The sequence below is a fragment of the Platalea leucorodia genome (assembly GCF_965183815.1).
Source record: "Platalea leucorodia genome assembly, chromosome: 1".
In the NCBI taxonomy this organism is placed as follows: domain Eukaryota; kingdom Metazoa; phylum Chordata; class Aves; order Pelecaniformes; family Threskiornithidae; genus Platalea; species Platalea leucorodia.
In genome coordinates this window covers 10,646,166-10,667,425 of record NC_138823.1, presented here as the reverse complement: position 1 = coordinate 10,667,425, position 21,260 = coordinate 10,646,166, and the positions used below count along the sequence as shown (strand labels likewise).

General features: G+C 47.2%; 1 protein-coding gene across 4 annotated transcripts in view; it reads right to left on the bottom strand.

The window, feature by feature from the left end:
- The window catches only part of CYRIB (CYFIP related Rac1 interactor B), a 102,166-nt gene that overhangs the window by 74,397 nt on the left and 6,509 nt on the right, over positions 1–21,260 (bottom strand). For 2 of the 4 annotated variants that reach the window (XM_082312581.1, XM_082312585.1), the window contains exon 1: positions 5,973–6,076. The exons of 1 other annotated variant lie outside the window; for it this stretch is intronic. The gene's annotated coding sequence lies outside the window, so the exon portion shown is untranslated. Of the gene's footprint in view, positions 1–5,972; positions 6,077–21,260 lie in introns of those variants that run through there. One more of the 4 variants, XM_082312584.1, reaches the window with a different exon arrangement.

Here is a 21,260-nt window from a genome sequence, read left to right as displayed (position 1 = left end):
GAATTTAAGAGTCTTTTGAACTACGCCAGTTAAGCAGAATTTGCTCACAGAACAGCCTCCTGCTACTGGGGAACGGTTAAGCCCCGTGGTCTCAAGTAAAAAGTGCTTTTAAAAATGTATCTAGGACAGTGTTCTGCTGCACTTTCTTACATATAAAGTGATTACTGATACAAAACTTCTTTTTGCCTGGTGGTCACCGGTTCAGGTAAAGCGTTTGCTGATGGGAATCAGCCTTCCAGACAAACGTATTAACTGCCTACAGGATCAAGCTTTAGGTTTTGGTGTGGGTGGCAGACAGGCGGCCTGTTTTGCAAGGCATGCTATTTTTGCAGCTAGAGCCACACCAAAGTGAATGCACTCAATCTCACAAGCTAAGCTGTCCCAGACCCAATTATACTATTTGCACAGGGACCACCTGGGAATCCCAAGTGCTGTAAATATAAGCCAGAGAATCAGCCAAACACTTAGTAAATAAGGCCACAAACCATAGAGCATTTCCACTGAACGGGAGTAAAAGAATAAAAATAAATCCTCCCACACAACCATTATTAGAGGAAATTAGTCTTATAGACTTGAAGACTCTAATAGACTTATGTACAATCTCTTTGTTTCAGAGATATTTAGTCTCTAATTTTTCCTACAGTCCCACAGTGATTCTGCGTAGTAGAAAAAAAAACGCTGGGTTTGGTCAGTCACACATCATTCCCCAAACGCAATACTAGAACTTTAGGTTAGTGCAAGTAAGGCAAACAACAATCTTTCCTGATATGCACAAATCAGCCAATACTTGTCTAGGTACTAGAAACGTAAAAATTCTTTTCCTAGGTGCTGAAAAAGCAGCGTTAAAGAACACTCAAAAATACTAAGTCTGGTACCAAAAGTCCTTTTACAAGTGGAATTCATGGCCAGTAATAACATTTCCAGAGTCAACCAGAAATAGATTACTAAACATTTCACCAACACCACCTGATTCAGTAGCAACAGTAAATGAAGATGGTAGCATAACCAGATGACAAAGGCTGTAACAACAGATGTGAGTTCATAAGCCACATACGCACACCCTGAGCAGGACATCGTCAGCCTTTCCCTCACATCTACGACTGTCTTACAGCTACCTTGAAATTCAAATTATCCTGAGTGAAAGGCAAAAAAAATGCACCATTTTACTTGCACTTTTCAATATGCTTTGCCTGTAACCAGTTTCACTATTTCCACAGTGAAGGTATTCTCTGCACATCAGGCTTTCACATGACAGAGAAGACAAAATGCCATTTCTAAAAAGAAGAATGCAATTAAAACCACAGGAGATGGGGAACACAGGAGAAAGTGCCGTAACTAAAAATACTTTCAGCCTTACCCAGTCAATTCTAAAACTGCTCATTGTTTGTTGTTGGTTTCTGTTAAGCTCTGCTGTTTATATAATTGCAATACATGTACCTCCAGTAAAGCACTGGAACTGCAAAGTAAAACAGCGCCTACGTAAGAGAGCCCATTACTCTCCGCAAATTTTAGACGGTTTGAAACACTCTGCCAGCTGCAGCAGCCAACTTGTGGCACTCGAGAGAACATTCCTGAACCACAGAAGGGGAGGGAAACTGAGGTGAATTTATAAGAGATCCTGAAATTAAAGGCAATCACAGAAGCGCCTGTCTTCATACACATTAAGAGAAAAGCAGACTTCTCCACACTGGGTAGTTACAGGTGTTAAATTTTCCACATTCACAAGGAAGAAAATACTAGTACTTTTAAGTAAAGGTTATGTATGCATATATTAATATTAAGCGAAGACTTATGAGGTATGCAAGAGGACCACTTATACATAAGTGCCCTTGGTACATGCAAATGCATGGGAGCAGAAAAGATATCAAAAGGTACATAAAACTGGCCATCATTTGCAGCTGGAAAATACTTTGAAATAAATCTTACTTTGACTAATTGATGCATGTATTTCAGGTGCCACAGCTAGTAACTAGTGATAATGCTTCATGTTCCCCAGCACTTAACTCTTTCCAATCCAGGCACAGCTTCCTTCATGTCCCCAGTCCCCTCGCTCTCATCACCGCTGAAGCCATGTTGATAGACCTGGAGGGATTCAGCTGGACCAAAACGACTGCCAGGATGACTTTCTGCATCCTGGTACTAAGCACAGGAGTTGGCACTGACATGCAAACCTTGTGTGGATTCAGCACATGCATTGACTTGGCCTGCGTACCTCGCCTGTAGCATATTTGCTTGACAGCTGATAGCCCATGAGAAGTAATTTGACAACACTGAAAATATTTCAGCTCTGAAGACGTATTTTCAAACTTTTTTTACGAGTGAGTCTCGTAAAATTGATTTATAATATCCTTCATGGTAGTTAACGTTACCTCAAGAGACAGGAGTCATTCTTCTCAACTTAAGCCCATCTACATCAATGACTAAAACTCTTCAGTGTAATTATAAAAGAGCAAGCTTTTAGGAAGGACAGGCAAAGGTGATAACCTTGATTTACACTAGTATCATGATTTCTTAAAAAAAAAAAAAAAAAAAACAACAAACAAAACCAAACAAAACCCAAAACCTGAAAACAACAAACACACACAAACCTGACTGCTTAAAAGCCAAATCTGACTTCTTGCACATAAGCTTTAATTTTGCCCGTCGCTACTACAGGGTATGCATTAGTTCCATCTATTCCCCCAGCTGGCAGGCAATAAAAAAAAGAAAGGTACCGCAGGCTGTTTGTGTATCTGTATTCTCCCAGATACACAGCGAGGGGAAAAAAAACTGCACTTAGGTTTACCGTGCTTAAGCAGCTACAGAAATCCGAAGTGGCCCCTACACATGCTTTTCCAAGTGACAGAGCCAATTTCTGTTACTGTATTACTCCATAATTCAGCAGTTAGCAACAAAAATATTCCCCCCCCCTTCTGTCTCTTTACAGTATTAATTCCAACTGTCTAGTAAGTGCCATTAGAAGTCTGGTGACAGACACCTTGAATTAAGTTCCCCACATAACTCTCCCTAAACCATTTTAGCCATTGCCCTCAATTAATTTCAAAATTAATTATTCTGCTAAGATATATAACTACTGAAAGACACAATAAAAAATAGTTTCCTTTTTCTCTTTATCCAAACATTAAGACCTCCACAAGACTCAGATAAGGGGACAGGACAGTTATGTATGCAAGAGCAGAACCAGCTAACATCACGTTTCTGCAGCCAGCAAGGTTCCCGCAGGAAAGGTTTCATATGAAGAGGCAGAGAATTTCAGAAGACAACCTCTTCAATAATCCGTCACCTGAGGTGGCCCCAGATGAACTGCAAACAATGAAGAAAATCTAGAGCACCTGACAACAAATGGAAGTTGTGTAACAGACAGGCTCAAATTCATTCCTTACTTTCATACAACCGTGGTACTCCTTGACCGGGATGTTTTAAAAACAGATTCTGGGATCACTTCTTTCAACGGACGCTACTCTCTGACAGCTCATATATGCAGTAAGAAACGTGACAGTTTGACTTGGATAAAAAGCTATCTACTCTTCTACTGAAAGCCTGTGTTTCAACAATGGAATACTCTCTGTATGCCAGACAAAAAACATTACTATTTCATGAAACAGCAGTTATCTTAGAATCATAGAATCATTAAGTTTAGAAAAGACCCTTAAGATCATCAAGTCCAACTGTTAACCCAGCACTGCCAAGTCCATCACTAAACCAGGTCCTTAAGCACCACACCTACCTGTCTTTTAAATACCACCAGGGATGGGGACTCAACTACTTCCCTGGGCAACCTGTTCCAATGCCTGACCACCCTCTCCGTGAAGAAATTTTTCCTAATATCTAACCTAAACCTCCCCTGGTGCAGCTTGAGGCCATTTCCTCTCGTCCTATCGCTTGTTACTTGGGAGAAGAGACCAACCACCACCTTGCTACAGCCTCCTTTCAGGTAGTTGTAGAGAGCAATAAGGTCTCCCCTCAGCCTCCTCTTCTCCAGACTAAACAACCCCAGCTCCCTCAGCCGCTCCCCATAAGACTTGTGCTCTAGGCCCTTCACCAGCTTCATTGCCCTTCTCTGGACACGCTCCAGCACCTCAATGTCCTTCTTGTAGTGAGGGGCCCAAAACTGAACACAGTACTCGAGGTGCGGCCTCACCAGTGCCGAGGACAGGGGCACTATCACCTCCCTGGTCCTGCTGGCCACACTATTCCTGATACAAGCCAGGATGCCATTGGCCCTCTTGGCCACCTGAGCACACTGCTGGCTCATGTTCAGGCGGCTGTCAACCAACACCCCCAGGTCCTTTTCTGCCAGGCAGCTCTCCAGCCACTTTAGGGTTAGTGTATTACCCACTTAGGATTTTACCGTTAAACTTGCCACACAGAGCTGAAAATGTTTCACAAAACAGCGCACCTTACTAAACAAAGATATTTGTCAGGTGGGACCTTCTAAGTTTGGATTCACGTTCCAACCTTGACCATAGTAACCTCATGCTAATTGCTAAACGCCTCCTATCCAACATCCTTATTTGCCACTACCTACTATAGAAACTGCTTATTAATTTAAAGGTATATTTAAAGTCCAAGCAGTCAGAGCACAAAGAAAACTTTGTGTCCATGGGGGGGTGGGAAGAGTTTGAGCAAAACAGACTTTGCAGTTTTTAACAACAGAAACGGTAATACGGAAGAACACAGATTATTAGATCAACCTGGAAAATGTTTTACTGGTTTGAGGATTAACATATATGCTAATCAACACTTGTATTTCCATACTACGTTATCAGAAATTCAGAATGACAGATTTTAAATGTTAGCAAGACTCCACTATCAAAGCAGAAAGACAGCTGTCATACTGTCACTGACATTTGGATCCAGGGTGCTGATGCAATGGAGCAGAAAAAGAAAAACCCTTCAAGAGCCTTCATGACACACAGTCTCTTGATTTGATATCCGAAATGTTTCTGTGAAGAAACTTGTTGTATTTTATTACCATGGAAGATACAAGACCAGATTAAAAAGTAACAAAATAGAACTGAGTTGGATGCGTCCTTATTCTTCAATTGCACAGGAGAGAATTAAGATCCAATTAAAATCTGATTTTATCAGCTATTTAATGAATAGGTTAGGAACAACACCCTCCTGTTACAGCTTCTGAATCCACCTTAACCCTACCTGCAATTACAGTCCCGGCATCACGGCTACCGCACGCAAACCTGCAGGATACACCCTCACTACGACAGATCTGCGACGGTTCCTGCGTGCTGCTGAACTCGCTGCACGTTTTAGCCACGGTCTGGAAGACTGCAGATGTCCCTTCAAGAGGCTCCCTCCTCCTCGTTAACCATTAACACTGTCACTCCGTTTCCCCGCGAAGCACCACCTGCCTCCCGCCGGGGCTGCGCCGCCCGAGGAGGCCGAGGGCCGGCGGGGAGGACGCGCTCCGGCCGCCGGCTCCCGCCACGCGCCGGGGGAGCCAACCGGGTCCTCTGCCTCCGACCCGCCGCCGTGAGGGGAAGGAGCCCCGCCGGAGAGCGGGGGAACCCCGAGGAGGGTGATTTAGCGCAGGGCAGGTCCCTGGCCATTAGCGTGGTTTTCCCAGCGGCCGCCGCTTCTCCCCCCGCCCCGAGGCGGGAGGCCCGGGCGGGCGGGCAGCCCCCTCCTCGCCCCGCCGGGCGCCCCGGGCAGAGCGGGGACGGCGCTGCGGGGGCGAAGCGGCGGCGGGACGGGGAGGGCAGGGACGCGGAGAAGTTGCGGAGGGGCTGAGGGGCGGCGGGTTTGGCCCGGGGAGGGGAGGGGGGGGGGGGGGAGAGCAACAGATGGGAGCCGGGGCGGCGGGCGGGGGAGCCCCGTCCCCTCAGGGGCAGGCCGGGCCCCGGCGGGAACGGGGCCGGGGTGGGGGGGGTCGCGCCGCCGGGTGTGAGGGGAACGCGGGGGATGAAGCGAGGCGCCCCGCCCGGCCCCCCGCCCTCCACGCCGCTGACACTCACCCAGCCGCCCCGCGGACGGCGATGCGGACGGGAGCGGGCGCCGGAGCCGCCGCCTCCCCCCGCTCGGCCGGAGGCAGGAGAGCAGCAGCGCGGCCGGAGCCGGCGGGGCGGGGAGGGCGCGGAGGGGGGAGCGCCGGAGCCGGAGCCGCCCCGCGGGGGGGAGGGGGAGAGGGGGAGGGGGAGCGAGCCGCACAGCGCCGCGGGGGACCGGCCGTGCGGGCGGGCGTGCGGTGACCCGGATGTACCGGCGGGGGGGGGCGACCAGCAGGTGACTGCGCAAGCGCGCCGCGCTGCCAGCGCACTGCGCATGCACCTGTCTCGACTCCCAGTGTCTCGGGCAGAGGCGGGGGAGCGAAAGAGAGGCGGGCGGGCGGGCGAGGCGGCGAGCGGGTCAGCCGCCTTAAAGGGGCCGGCGCGGCCGGGGCGGCCCGGGGAGGGGGCAGCCATCTTCCCGCGGCTGCCGGGCTGCGGCCTGAGACCCCCCGCCGCCTCCCCGGCCCCCACGAACAGCTCCTTAAAGCCACTAACTTCATATTATGGATCGTCGCTGAAGCCAGTTGTGTGATTTTGATGGTTTTTTAAGGCCCGACTCAGGGGTTTTAAATGTTTGCTGTTGGCAAAGCCATGATGGGAAAGAAAATAAGGCTCCTTCTTTGCAAAAAGTGGAGTTGCTGACTGAAAGTCGCGCATAAGTGTCTTCCCAGGTGGATCGTGTTGTAAGATCTAAGCAAAAAACAGCGGAACGTTACATCCCTCGGTGAGCTCTGTGCTGCCAGAGCCCCGCGGGACGAAGGCCCCGTGCCGTCCCGGCCGAGGCCGCGCCGCTCCCCATCTCCCCTGAAACGTAAAAGATACGCAAAATGCGTTAAGAAACACAAAACTATATTTTAAGGGCATTTCATGGACTTAATTATGTACTTTCATCACTAGGATGCATACGTGGAGAGGAAGGCTTCACCTTTGCCTTGCCTGTGTCACAACTGGGATTTTGGTGTCGTTACGCTGGCACATCGCACACCCCGAACTACTTCTGGTATGGATACATTTGCCAAAGCCGAGGGATAGCACAAATACCCTGTTTTGGGGCTTGCTTCTTTACTAAAGTTACACATATACACCCAGAGAAAGAAAAATAACAAGTTCTGCTTGGTTTTTCCTTGAAGTAACCTGGAATCTAGACAACTATTTTAAAAATTTTGCCATGAAGCCTCATCTGGCCTTCACGTTGAATGGCTGTCCTGAAGCCGAGGGACGGCTGACACCGCCTTCGGGCCAGAGCCCGAGCGGGACAGCCGGGCAGCAGCATACCGATACAGGGGATTATTCAACCTGAAAGAGGCAAACCAACCACCTGAAAGTCTAACCTGAAAGCCTAACCACTTCGGCTACTTTCTCTTCAGAAGCCAAATACCAGTGTGACAACTGCCAAATATTAGTGAATACCACGTTCCCCCAAACCCACTCTGAGAAAGAACGAAAATGGAAAGGACCTCAGAGTTTTATTTCTATGTCAATGTATTTCTCTTCTTTTTACTTTCGTACCTGTATGTATGTTGACTTAAAACTGAGAAAACTGAGTTCCTCTCGTAACGTGGTAGGATTCAAGATACGTGGATTCACTACACTAATAACTTTGAAGTGTTCTAGATAAGAGAGTATGCTGGGATATAAAGGACGCCATTCGTGAGTACAGTTCAGCTGCAAAACCTGCTTGCTGAACTCGAAGGAAATCACCGCGCTTTAGTTTTGGTCCTTGGGTAACATTCGGGCAAGGGCAGGGCTGGCACACCACGTACCTGTCTGCTGCCTTCACCGAAGCAGGGAAGGGGGAGGGCGCAGGCAAGCCTTGAAGGCTCCGGGAGGTTAGGGAAGATTGGAGCAAACGGGAGATGTCCAAGGAGATACGAAATGAGTTTTTCACAGAAGCAACTTACAGGCAGAATGGCAGAAGAAGAGAAGTCCCAGTTCTGCTTGTGCTTGATTTGTCTAAGTGGGTAGGCAAAACTAAGTGCTTGACATGACTTTTCACTTCTGCTACGGAAGATTTTTTGCAACTAGCGGATACAAATCTGGAACTGTAGATCGATGCACCCTCCTTCCTGAGACGATGGCAGGTCACTACCACATCTTCTTCTCTGAAGTCCGCAGACCTTTGAAAGTCTGTGTGCCAGGCAGGAGGCGACCCAGGTCCCACGGAACTGAATTCAAGGGAAGCAGACTCATGCTCTGAGCTTACGTTGGACTCGTTATCGCGTGGGCTTAATACAAACCCGGGGGCTCTCCTCTCTCATACTACAGAACTTTGTCCTGTTACACAGACCTAAGGAAACCATACAACCAGCCTCAGGGATGAACGATTTTTGATGCTCGTAACATGATAAAGTGGTTGGGGCTTGGCAGGGTGGGGTGAGACAAGGAAGATTTCCTACTGAAATTATAAGCGGGTTCATAATGATATTGACTCTTTAGGACTCTCCAAAACTGTAAGGTACCCTTGATTTGGTTCTCTCATCTTTCAGAAATACAAGTAAGAATGCCCAGACCCTGAGCATCACTGACGTTTTAACAGCAGCTGCATACTAAGACATCCACATCCCACGTAATAACTGAAGCATAAAAAATTATGAACACTCTGGAAAATGTTGCATGACTAAAAAAACACCAATTTTTTATTAGTTCTGCCTTCACTTTTAATTTCTTAATTGCTTCTTCTGAATAGAAAATTATTTTACCAGGTTATTACTGTGATAAATATAAAAGACAAAATTAGAGATTATATATGCCAGCTAGTATCATAAAATAAAGGAGTGGTGACAGAACATAACTGCTCTTAGCTGCTAAATGCCTGTGGATTGTTTTGTTAGTAGGAGTATTGCTGCCAGGTAGGTATAGCTGACACTTAGGAAAGAAAACAGGTCAGAGCATTTTCATAGAGCAAAGATTATTAAGCTCCAAATGTATTATTGGATGTGTATGTACTGTATACATGCGCATATATACCACTGACAAAAGATGACTTTATTTTATATATAGATGGCCGGAGAGGTAAGTAAAACCACAGAAGCAAACCCGCCCTTAGGTGCCCTGCACAGTTAGAATACTTTGGCTACTTTTAAGCTTAATGGTAGCCTAAGGGAGAAAGTCAAAAGGAGGACAGGGAGTCATCACCATCCTCTCCCATTCGTACTCCGCAGGGACAATAGGGCGCACTGCCTGCTGACAGCAGCCCCGTTTGACTTGGGGCAGGGGACACCAATAACTTTGCCATTACATGGATGAAAATAGAAAGTAAGCATCCTATACCCAAAGATTTTAATTTTTAAAAAGAGATTTCTTACAGCAAAATTTCAAGAATGGAAAAGAGAGGCAGCTTCGCGGAGATCCCTTGGTACACTGTTGTGGTTCATAGCACCCTCCAGTTCGGATAAAGCTAACATCAGGCTTTGCCCTCCCCCTTCCAGATTTCTCCACCTTCTCAAGTGCACGGCTAGTAGATGAGGGATTGCAGAAGCAGTCATGTTCACACTACAGCGATGTTTAGGGCTTTCGTTTGGGGTAGTACAAATCCTCTGATATAAATGTAGCTCTTCAGAAATATAAACAGTTGCGACAAAATATGAATGATCTACATAAATTTTGAAAAGCGCAGACAAAACAAAAAGCCAAGGTCAAATCATTGGATGCTTACAAGGATGCCTGAAGTGCTTCCAGATACTGTAATGCCAAACAATTACAGTGCTTTATAGTTGCACAGAGACAGGCGCTCTCAATCTCAAAACGCCTTTCCCCCCGCAGAAGGTCATTTCACTATTTAGGTGGCAAGTGGGGAAACGGAGGCGCTTCAGAAGTTGATTCTTTTTGCTCTGACAGACCTGGTGAAAGTCTGTCCTCTCCTCGTGCCGTGCCCCCGCCACTTCACGTGACTCATTACATTAGTCATCTCCTCTTCTGCCACTACAAAGTCTGAGATTATTTTCGAGTTCACTCATCTGTTGATGCAATTGCTCCCTGCAAGCGATCAGCACGGCCTCTTTGGGTGGGGAGCCTCAGCTAATAGATGCAGCACGCTCTCGATTAATGAAAGCTTCTTTAAGTCAAATGACGCAGGAGAGTACAGTGTTGAACCATGATTAAAGATAATGGTGATTTTACAGTATAAAGCTCTTTTGTTTTTACATTTTGCTGCCTTTCCTCAACAGTACAGCTCAGCCATATGAGACAGGGAAGCAAAAAGAGGAATAAGGAGAAAATGGCAGGTGTTAAGCCTGCATTAGAAAGAAGACTGTAGACCAGTAATCATAAGGGAAGATGAAAAGAGGAACTGCAGCTATTTTAATCATATTTTATCTCTACTGGAAAATAGAAAGATACATTAGAGTAGCAGACCTGGTACAGAGTAGAGCAGAACACGGTATTAGACACTGACATCTTTAAGCCGCTTATTAAAGTTTGTGAAATACAGAATTTCTTGAGCGACCACTGCATGGACACCATTGCACTGAGAATTACTTTGAGCAATCGCAGTGGTAAAACCCATGCTGCTAGCAAACAGGTGAGCTGGCCAGCAAGAGAAGAGGCCCAAGCAATCGAGATAATCCAGCATTACCAAGTTCAGGAGGTCATGGCCACAGACTGCGCTTCTGAATTTCTGGCACTCAGGTGAGGAAAAACCCAAGATAAACCCATTCTTCAACAGAGGTTTGCTCAGTGTGGTGGAAGAGCTACGATTGCTTCAGCCGGTGCTGGGTCATCCCCTCTGCTCGTACGAAAGGCGCCTTTCTTCAGCAAAGCTCCTAAATGTCACTGGATTTATTCACTCTGGGTAGTAGTTCGTGCCTTTAAGTAAGTGCTTCACTAAGTCAGGGGAGGCTGCGAATCGGGGAGTGATGTAGTGGCAGGCGTTTCACTTGACCTCCCATTAGCCCTCAGTCAAGCCAGTTTATAAAACAAAGTAACCCACCAGGACCACGGTAGGAAATAAACCATATATCTGAACTGGAACTTTCTCACAAGCCTTTCCCCCCCCCAAATGCTTCAGATCAATCAGCAGCATAATAGTATTCCAGTTAATGGACAGAATCAATGTTTCAGAGAACAGGGAAGGCAATATTTAAGAGGGCTAGACTGTTTCATGACTCTCTGGAAGAGAACCCAACTTTTTTTGGGTTTTTTTTTTTTTTTTTGAGCAAACGCAATTGTGCTGCCTTGATGGAAACAAATATTCATCGATTTCATTGAGAATTCTGCCTACCTCAGGAGCATGAGACTGGTATTTTACTTTTATCACATCCTTGGTAGTGATGTAATCATTGAAGGTTTTTTGTTTATTGCTCTTTTTTTTTTCTTTTTCCCCAAAGTGCTTAATTCGTTTGTTATTAGAAACCCTCAGAACAGCTTTTGGCTCGTAAGTGATTTTCGGGCTGTGCCTGGGTGTTGCCAAGGGACACTGCGAAGAGACCGTTTCACTTTGTCTCAGCTGTTTCCTTTGCTACAGCGGTACCCGGTTTCCTCTTCAGCTCACAGGAGATGTTGCAATCTTTGGTGGGGAAGTAGGTAAGTTAATTAACGCACCTCTGGGAAGGGCTCTGGAGAGTATCAGTCTCAGGGGCCCACTTCAAAATCCAGTGAATAAACACGGACTTCACAAAACAACAGTGTTAGGCATTGCTGGGCGAGACGCAAGCAAGGACAAGCTGAGCCCTCGGGCTGCATCCCATGGGATGTGTTCCTCAGTCTCCGGTGGCACGACCGTGCCACTGTTGCCACTGTTCTGTCCTCGCACCGCTAGTTCGGTTTGAAAGGACCTGGCTGTTTGTTCCCATCTGAAAAGCGGAATTCAATTTAGCTGATCAAAACCTGGACTGGTTTTGCAACTACTATAAACCAAATTCACCTTCGTTTGTGATCGAAGTGACGTTGAGTACAAGGCTACTGAATAATGAGAGAAAAAAGACTATGATTTAGTTATTGGCTCACCAACTATATCTACCTCTTTAAAATAACACGGTTATGATACAGTCATCTGCTGTATCCCATTTTACTGTTAACTTAATGCAACTCCGTCAATATGCTCCAAAGAGCAGCAGACATTAAAATAAATTTCGTGCACCCAATTGCTGAATGTAAAGAACTTCGAAGAAACCCTTTCCCCATCAGTACACATTTTCTTGTAGACTATCCAGTGACCTTATATGAAGTGGGTAGGTAGCACTCTTTTTCTGTGGGTTAAGAAATTCCCAGTCACCCGTCACCCGCATGGTAGGTATATTTGGTTTACAAAGAAAAGTCTTTGAGAATGATCATGTTAGGAAGCCAGGGTAGCTAGGACAGAAAGAGAGTCCTTACTGCTCACATAAGCAAAAGTCTCTCGCTGCAAAGAGTTTGCTAGCAGAGGAAATGGAAAGCCAGGACTCTTCCCCGTTCTGTAATCTGTGAGGGACAGACTGGGCGCAGATGAAGGCTGCCGTAAAACAAAGCATTTAGGCACGTGCTTAAACGCTTCCTTTGCTGAGCAACTGAAACACTGCACACCAGACGTCTTTCTCTTCCTTTTTCCTGAGCATGAATATGGCACCTAGGACTAAATCTAGCACCAGATGCAGCTGTCAAATATTCAGTTAGCAAGAAAAGGCAGTAAACCTGACATTGCACACTGCAATTACTTAAACTTATTCTGAGCTTACCCAACTGATGAAAAGATATTTTTCATGTCCAGCTGATAAACCTCACGCGTGAGCTGGGAAACATTCTGTGCCTGTTTATACCAACCCGGATACAGTCCCATTTGCGACATCTGGGTTTCTGAAGTCGGAGCTTAGGCGCATGTTATGTTAGTGATCAGCCTAGAACAAGCAGCTGCCCACCGTGACCACGCTGCCTCTACAGGAACGCATCACAAACCAGTGGGTTTTTTTAAATACATGTTCATACTCAATAATAATACTACTACTCCTTATTGTAATTGATTCCTGTCTCAGGCAGTGAACAAGCTAAAAAGTGGAAAGAAGCAAAATGGTCTTCTCTTGTGAGGTACTAGGCCATAACTCAGAGAAGCTTAGACTGTGTTTCTGGCCTTGGACTTCTTGTATGACGTTAAGCGAGAAGACTAGGTAGCCTGCCAGTGGTACCTCCCATTCTGATAGTTTCTAAGTGCCTAAAGTGATACCATTAAACTTCAATAACTTTATACGTAAAAAACTATGTTGGAAAGGTTTGCATGGTGCCGTACAGAAATGCTGCTGCGATTCCTGCTGCAAGCAGCTCGCAGTCTACGTCATTGACGGGAGGAAAACATAAATACTGTGATCAGTTGTACACGTTGGTTTTCTACCACTGTAGTGACATGTCTCCACGTGGCAAAATACAATGTCCTACCGCAGTCACCAAGCTAGGTCTAAGCCAACCAACCCAAGTTAAACGACGGAGCAGTACAGCATCTCTACAACGTGCTTCCCAGCGAGGCTGATCATTCAGAGCTGGCTCTAGGTTGCCAGTGAGACCTTGGCCTGTGCCAGCTAGCAATACTCCCTGTCCCAGGACATACAGCCTGCCTTCCCCTGGAAATCTTGTGATGCTATGATGCTGGACACTAAGCAGCATGTGTGCACTGCCCAGTCAACCTGCACGTGCCACCCCTTGCCCAGCTGGCAAGATGTAAGACGGAGACTGGGGGGAACTGCAGCGGAGGCACTGGGAGCATGGCAGGGAAGAGGAGAGCTGGGAACAGGGAAGGGCCCAGAAGTTTTGCACTGAGAAAGCTCCAGCAGAAAATGCAGGGCACACAGAACCCAAATCGGGAGAAAATTAGGATTCATTAGTTACACTGTTCACAGGACTCTTTATTTTTCAATTATATCTTATTCTTGTCTAAAAAAAAGGCAAATGGTACCAGCTGCTTCATGCTCCCATTATTATTTTAATCCTAATTATTTATCTGTTGAATATTACTTTCAAAGGATGGTAGGGGTGGATGTAGAGAACATCACATTTCTATGGCTTGCTCAAAGAAGACCAACCGAAGCAGGGATGTGAAAGGGCCTGGGGAACCATGCGAGAGCAGAGAGAAACATAAGGGCAGCGAGACAGCCCTAAGTACGCATGCTTCTAAATGTTTTTAATGGGGTCACTTCTGTCCTAAGGCATAACGCTTTTTGGATGACAGACTCTGGCCCCGAGCTTGTGAAAGGTTTTGCAGATGAGTGTGACACGCTTGGGTTTAGTGCAGAGGGACCTGTACTCAGGGGACCTGAATGTGGCCAGATGGCAAGGAGGGGGCATGTGTGCCCACTGGAAGACTGAATGGCTACCACGAAATACGGCGGAGAGCAGGAAACGGCAGTGCAGGAAAAGACCTCGTCTCAGACTGAGGCTTGGACAAAGGTTTCAGAAAAAATGGATGGTTTTGGAAAGGCTGCAACGGGACAAAATTACAGTGTAATGACTGTTGGTGAGAAGGAATGGCTGCAGGTTTATTCTGCAGTAAACCTTTTATTTTTTTAATGCAGAACACCTTAAAACCTTCCTCATCCTCCAGAAGTACAGCTATTCCACCCAATGATTCTGTTTTCTCTTTTCAATGCTATGTTCTTCCGTTATGGCAGAGAAATAGAAAATACACTCTTAAATTAGGAAACTGTAATTGGGTAGATAATAAACAACACGGGGTGGTTCAAACACGTAGCAGTTTGGAACTCTCCTCGTTTAGAGCCTTTCTTACAAAGGCATCTGGCAAAGCCTCTTCTCTCCGCACTACCGTCCTCCCTGCCACGAGAAATCGCAGGCAGCCCTCAGAGAATTTTGTTAGAATTAATCACTGATCAACTTCTTGTAAAGGCTTTATTTAATTCTGAAAGGTGCTATGGGAAAAGCACATGCATACATGCACCCAGAGCTTTAGGATAAAAGAATTAAAAATATGGTCATATGAGCTTCTCTCCCAGGAAAAAAATAATATAGGCGTTTACTAGTCAATAGTTTTGGGGTTTTTTTTTTCTGTTTGCTTTTTGTAATCCTTAAAAATGCTTAATACATTGCTTGGGAGCTGCACGTTCCACTTTAATGCAGAGTTAACCATTGCAATTCATTAATTGACTTTTATGTTGCCATTAAATGTTGCAATCAATTCAGTCTTGATATTCTACACTTTTATCTCTGCTATAAAAAAGCTCTATTAGCTTTACTTGGCTCAAAAACAATACAGTGAACTATCCTTAATTATTAATAATCTGTTTCCCCTTCAATAAAGCTTTTTGGACCTTTCCTACAGTCCGATGATGTATTTATTTGGTGTGTAGGGTTCAGAGCAATACAGTGCACTCTCTCTGGGAAAGAACCCAAAAATAACTATCATCTACTTGATAGCAACCCAAGGGATTTCCTAAGGGAATGAGAGTATCATTTCAGGGCAGGTCATCAGTGGTTTAGGGGAATTAGACAAATCTGTGTCTGGGGAACAGATGCCTCAGGGTTTGTAAATGTGCGAGAGAACCTTTCCCCTCTCGGTCGCCAGTTCAGGTCCATCCAGCACAGCAGTGACTGGAAGCTATTAAACATCTAATGAACTTCTGGGGCCTCCTGAAACAAGGAGCGGGATTCCTAACAGACGCTTACTTACATCTTGGAGCCGCTCCTACTCAAACTGCAGCCTCAACAGTAATACATAGACACAAAAACTGGGAATAAGCATGGTAGAGTGAAGAACATTTTATCTGCTAAATGCACTAAGTAGTCTGCTTCTGGGCTGGCAGTCCGGCTTTAGATTTACTACTGGCACTTTCTTGTTCTTGAAAAGAAACAAAATAATGTATTACAAAGCACTCTGTTACAGCCTTTCCTCACAAAGCCCACCGGAAGGGCCCAGAAGACTTACAAACCCACACTTGCCGTGTCTCAGACCTTGGGGAAGATCAAGGAGTAAAGGAGGATTTGATTTCATGCTTGGAGGCCAGTTCTGGGAGTCCCGGGACTCCCAAACTGCTACATGCTGCACATCTAGCTCTGATGCAGGTCTGCTAGGAGAAAGAGGAGACAAATGCTGAGCATTACAACCACAAACCACAGCTGTTGATGGGAATTGGCAAGAGACCAGGGAATGCCGGGAAGCATAGATGGCCTGCAGCAGAAGGTAGGGCTGAGCAGGGCTCTCTGACACTTGAAGCTGTTTTATTCAACTCCTGGTGCTTTTCCATCCTGGCATCTGGTTTCCGTGATAGCGCAAGGGAGGGACAGTATGGTGCAATTTTATGGTATGTTCTCCTAGGTTATGTTGGCACTGCCTCGGGTAAACATGCCTTAGCGCAGGCTCAGGTTCCCCATGCCCCTGGGTTCAAATTATTTGCAGCTATACTGTCTGCTTTAGTGTGCTGATAGCTTGTTCCAGTTGCCCCCGTATTTCATTTGAGGAGGAGGGAGTCGAGGCTTGCCAACTGTCCTCCTCCTTTCTTCTAACTCGGGACAGAGCCACGCTGAAGAGCAGACAAGCTGTGGCAAAGCCCCAGGGCTCGTAGCTCTGTGGTCCAGCGCAGGAACCGGTGAAGCTGGAGCCAGGCTTTGCAGCCGCTGCTCAGCTATGAGACCTTGGATGTACCCTGGTGCTCCCATTTCTTCACGCCTATTTGAGTGGAAGCTCTTCAGGGCTCTCTTTATCCACTCACACAGTACATGATTAAACTGTGCCCAAATTGAGGCAGGGGCTTCTGGATAGTGCAGTAATATAAATCGCAAAGAGGATGCAAGTTTTGATGGCTGAAAAAGGAGGAGGGGAAAAAAAAAAAAGAGGCAAGGTTTTCTGTAATGCGATCCACTGCTCACCCTCTTTTGTTACCAGTATGTGCAAATCTAGCTATTCCAGTCCATTATATTCAACAATCTTACACTCAGTGGCAGGTGAAATGTCATACCTCGGGCTAAATTTTCACTGCAGTAGGCAGAGAATTTGTCCTTTAAATACCCTTAGTATTAATGGGAAATTGATCCAGCAATTTAAACTCCAAGAGATACAAACGTCTCATGTGGGACCATTTTCAAATGTGTTGACATTTTGAGTCACAAAATGAGACACTTTTAGAAACAAATGCAAATTTATTTCATTCAGGATTTGAGGTCAGCTGGATACTGGAAAAGAAATGTGCAATGAATGTTTAGTATGTTCATCAAATATCTTTTAACCTCTGGACACTCAAGGGATTAAAGTGACATCAGAGAAAGGAAGGGCAATTTCTGAAGTTCTCTGTATTAACTGGTACATCCTCCCATGGGGCTGGAACCTAAATTCACCTATTGCACTTGCAATAATAGTGTCTAGGGCAAACGGAGGCTTTGGGATAAAAGACCGAGTTTCAGTGACCTCTGAAATTATGTCTTTCACACTATCGGATACGCTTTCATCTCCAAAGAGCCCTGAGCTCCACCTGGGGGAGTTCCCACTGTTTTACTGGTGTCAGTGAAATTCACGGTAGGACTGGAGCCCAACAGAAGAGCCCAGGAAACAAAACAAAACACACCAAGAGGCGGTAGCTTGCCTGGTTCCCAGAGGCTCTGGCCACTCTTCCAGCTCAGCAATTATTCAGCACACTGTGAGAAAGACGCTCTTAACAAACGTTTAGGGCACATCCACAACTGCCTTACAGATAATGAGTTCCTGGTAGGTCAAACCTTAACAAAGCCCAATGAAGCCGGAGTGTCGGTTTGGGCTCCATCCCGCAGAAGAGGGTAGGACAGGCCTGGAGCACCTCTGGAGAAGGACTAACTTGGCAAGTTGCTGGGTCTCAACTGGGTCTTCACTATCACCACCTGCGCTTGGACCAAGGCTTGGGATGCACTGGCACGGCTGTAGGCAGGGTACCGGGAGCAGAAACAAGGCTCACCCTCCTCCTCTCCCGCTGTGGTACAGCTCCCGACAGAGGGGAGTGAAGGGGCATCTGCTCCCCGTGCTGCCCCCCAGCAGGCAGGGCCGGTGGGGGCTGCCTCTGGTTTCCCCCAGCAGCAAGGACACCTTCTGGCTGCCCCCCAAAGTCTCCCCAGCAGCAGGGCTGATGACGTGCCGGGGCATGCCAGACACGTGGGTTGTAATTTGGATGGGGTGTGTGTTATTATTTCAGAGGGGGATTTCACAGGAAGCCCAAGGCTCCTCTTGGGTGGACATGAGCATCCCCTGTTGCAGAAATCCCAGCTGGTGAATGTCCCATGACAGGGGGAACGTGAGGACTCGGATCGTCTCATGCATGAGGAACCAGGGCAGGAGAACAAACGCAGGGGAAGTTCCTCGCCGAGGTCCCGCTGCAGAGCAGCCTCTGCCCTTCCCCTTCCCCAGCAGGGCTGGCGGAGATGGGGTTGCATTTCTGGGAGCCACTGCCCAGGGGAAGTTAGACCGATTTGGGTGCTGACTGAGAACGCGACGTCCCTCGCAAACACACGTACAACGGTGCCCAACGGAGTTAAGAGGAGAATCCCAAACCCTGTGCAATATGCAAACGACCGTATTCATCTCTATGAAAACAACAGCCCAGGAACAGCTACAAATCCTTACAGTGCTGGGCAACGTGCTGATAAGCCGTGATCTTTTTGGTGGCCTTGTATCAGATGGTCCTCTCCAAGGGCTCTGGATAAGCGCTCCAGCCTGCCAGTGGCATCAGCAGGCACACAAGGTTGTCAGGGTCAGTCCTTTTCTGCATGCTCACTGGAGCGTAGTATTTTCCTTCTGGGCCCCCACTCCCCTCTCTTGCTTCCTCAAACTGATTGATGTGCTGCAGGAGTCTGCGGGGGGAAGATTTACTGGTCCTGGACCAGCTACGTGATCCCATGGGAGCCCGGTGCAAAAGCATGCAAGGGTTCGCAATCCCCACCCAGGTGGCGTTCCCCCACAGAACAAGGGTTCTGAGTACATCCACCAACTGCTTCTCACATCAAGTAGTTTATATTTAAGAAAAAGATGACAGACCAAACAGAACCTCAACAAGTTAAAAAGACCATTTTTTTGGTATGAACAGCCACAAGTCCTAGGCATAATCATACTTCGAATGCATAAATGTATTTTAGAGGCACTGTGATTCATGTTACATCCAGGCATACAGCTGGGTAGCAGCAGACCTGGAACAGGTGCAAGTGGACCTAAAGCAATTTTTGCTCATAAATGTGACAACAGTAATGCCAATAACCAGAATGTCCCATCAGCTGTGTCCAAAGAAGGGCAACGAAGCTGGTGAAGAGCCTAGAGCACAAGTCATATGAGGAGCGGCTGAGGGAGCTGGGGCTGTTTAGCCTGGAGGAGGCTGAGGGGAGACCTTATTGCTCTCTACAACTACCTGAAAGGAGGCTGTAGCAAGGTGGGGGTCGGTCTCTTCTCCCAAGTAACAAGCAATAGGACGAGAGGAAATGGCCTCAAGTTGCACCAGGGGAGGTTTAGGTTGGGTGTTAGGAAAAATTCTTCACCAAAAGGGCAGTCAGGCACTAGCACAGGCTGCCCAGGGAAGTGGTTGAGTCCCCAGCCCTGCAGGTATTTAAAAGACGTGTAGATGTGGTGCTTAGGCACATGGTTTAATGTGGACTTGGCAGTGTTAGGTTTATGGTTGGACTTGATGATCTTAAGGGTCTTTTCCAACCTAAATGATTCTATGATTCTGTCCTGGGCGCAAGAAGTCCCGGTACAAGTTTTGCAACTTGGAGCTATTCCTAAACCAAACAATCTCCTTTCAAAGCTGTAATCCTGGGAAGGAAACTTGGTCCCAACCCTTAAACAGAGATGTGAGTGGCTTCTTCATTCACAGGGAAGCCTACCAATGCTTCATTTGACAGAGTGCTGTAGGCCACTGCCAGTGGGTATCTGCGGTACCCAGAGCGCACTAACACGAGAACACTGCCGCATACGGTAAATATTTCTTAAGGCCTCAACGTAAGCAGGATGCCAGACAGAGCTACTAATGCACAGAAGATCATATTTGGTCATACAGCTAGTCCTTCAGAGGGAGTTAGGATTCACAGGCAGGAGCATCTGCCCTCCTCAGTTCTGGGACTGGCAGAACAGTCTTGGGAATGGAGGTCCTAATTTTTCCCCTTAAGTTTTGTTGACTGGTCCAGACCCACCACCATGAAAACCCAAACTGTCCCTGGAGTTTGCAGATTGCAGATACTCCCCACCACACTACTCCCTGTCCCTGTGTCTCTGGCAAGGCAAGAGTTTGGGGGGAACATAAATCATCCATCACGTAACTCTACCCCGATGGCAGCAGCTGTCCACGTCAGGAGCATCCCGCTGGATGAGAGAGACAGGCTCCAGTTGTCCTTCCATGGGGCAGCTCAAAGGAGGCACAGCCCAGGGAAACAAGCCAACTCCAGGTCCTCTGCGGGCTGCTGCAGTCCTCCAGAGAACAACCACACGGCTGTTCCCATTTTGGGATGGTCCCTCAGCGCTGCCCCTCGCCTGCAGCAGCCCAGGCACTTCACAGGCCTCCAGCACGATCCCTGCCAGAGGCTGCTGGGCAGCAATGGGCCTGACGCTGGGCAGCCCTCCCTGCTTCTGCACCCTGCGTGCTCTGACGGGAGCAAGGCGAGGGGCAGGAATCCAGCCCTGCCACCTAACGTGAAGCTCCGCAGCCACCGCTGGCTGCTGACAGCCCAGCCAGAGCCCTCTCTCTTGCACTGTTATGGGAGGGAAGTCATCAGTTTAACCGCACTGGAGTAACGCCAGCCCTTTGAATAAACTTTTCAAAGCTGTGCTAAGGCGTTGTTTAATTTTGATTTCCAAGTGACCTCCAGTTCCTCTGGATATGCTACAGGTGGAAGAACATCCACTCCCAGGAGTTTATCTCTGGGGGCGGGCACAGGCCCTCGCCCAGCGGTTCCCAGGGAAGGGGGGAGAGAGGCGAAGACTCTTGCTCTTCTCCCCTCCCTCAAACACATCACCCCCTCCCAAGATCTGCAGCCGTTTGTCACCTCCAGCAGGGCCAAACAACTCAACCACCCCTCCCACAACTCCCTTCCCCAGCAACTCAAGATCCTTTTTTCCTATCATTTTCCCCTCCACCAGCGAGTTTCCACCCTTTCCCACCAGTCTATTGCCCACTTTAACTTGCGCGAATAAACCTGTTTGCATGGGTCATGCTGCAAATGAAAACGATGCCAGGATGTAAAATGAAAAATGGACCTGCTAAGAACCAAACCAACCTAGAGTTATTCTTGCGATGTCAACTATTTCAGCGACTGGTTTATACTGCAGCCCTGTTAACAGCAACACAATTCCAGGGGAGGAAAGTAAACCACAACTGGGGGGAGCAAACAAGAACAAGTGTCTTG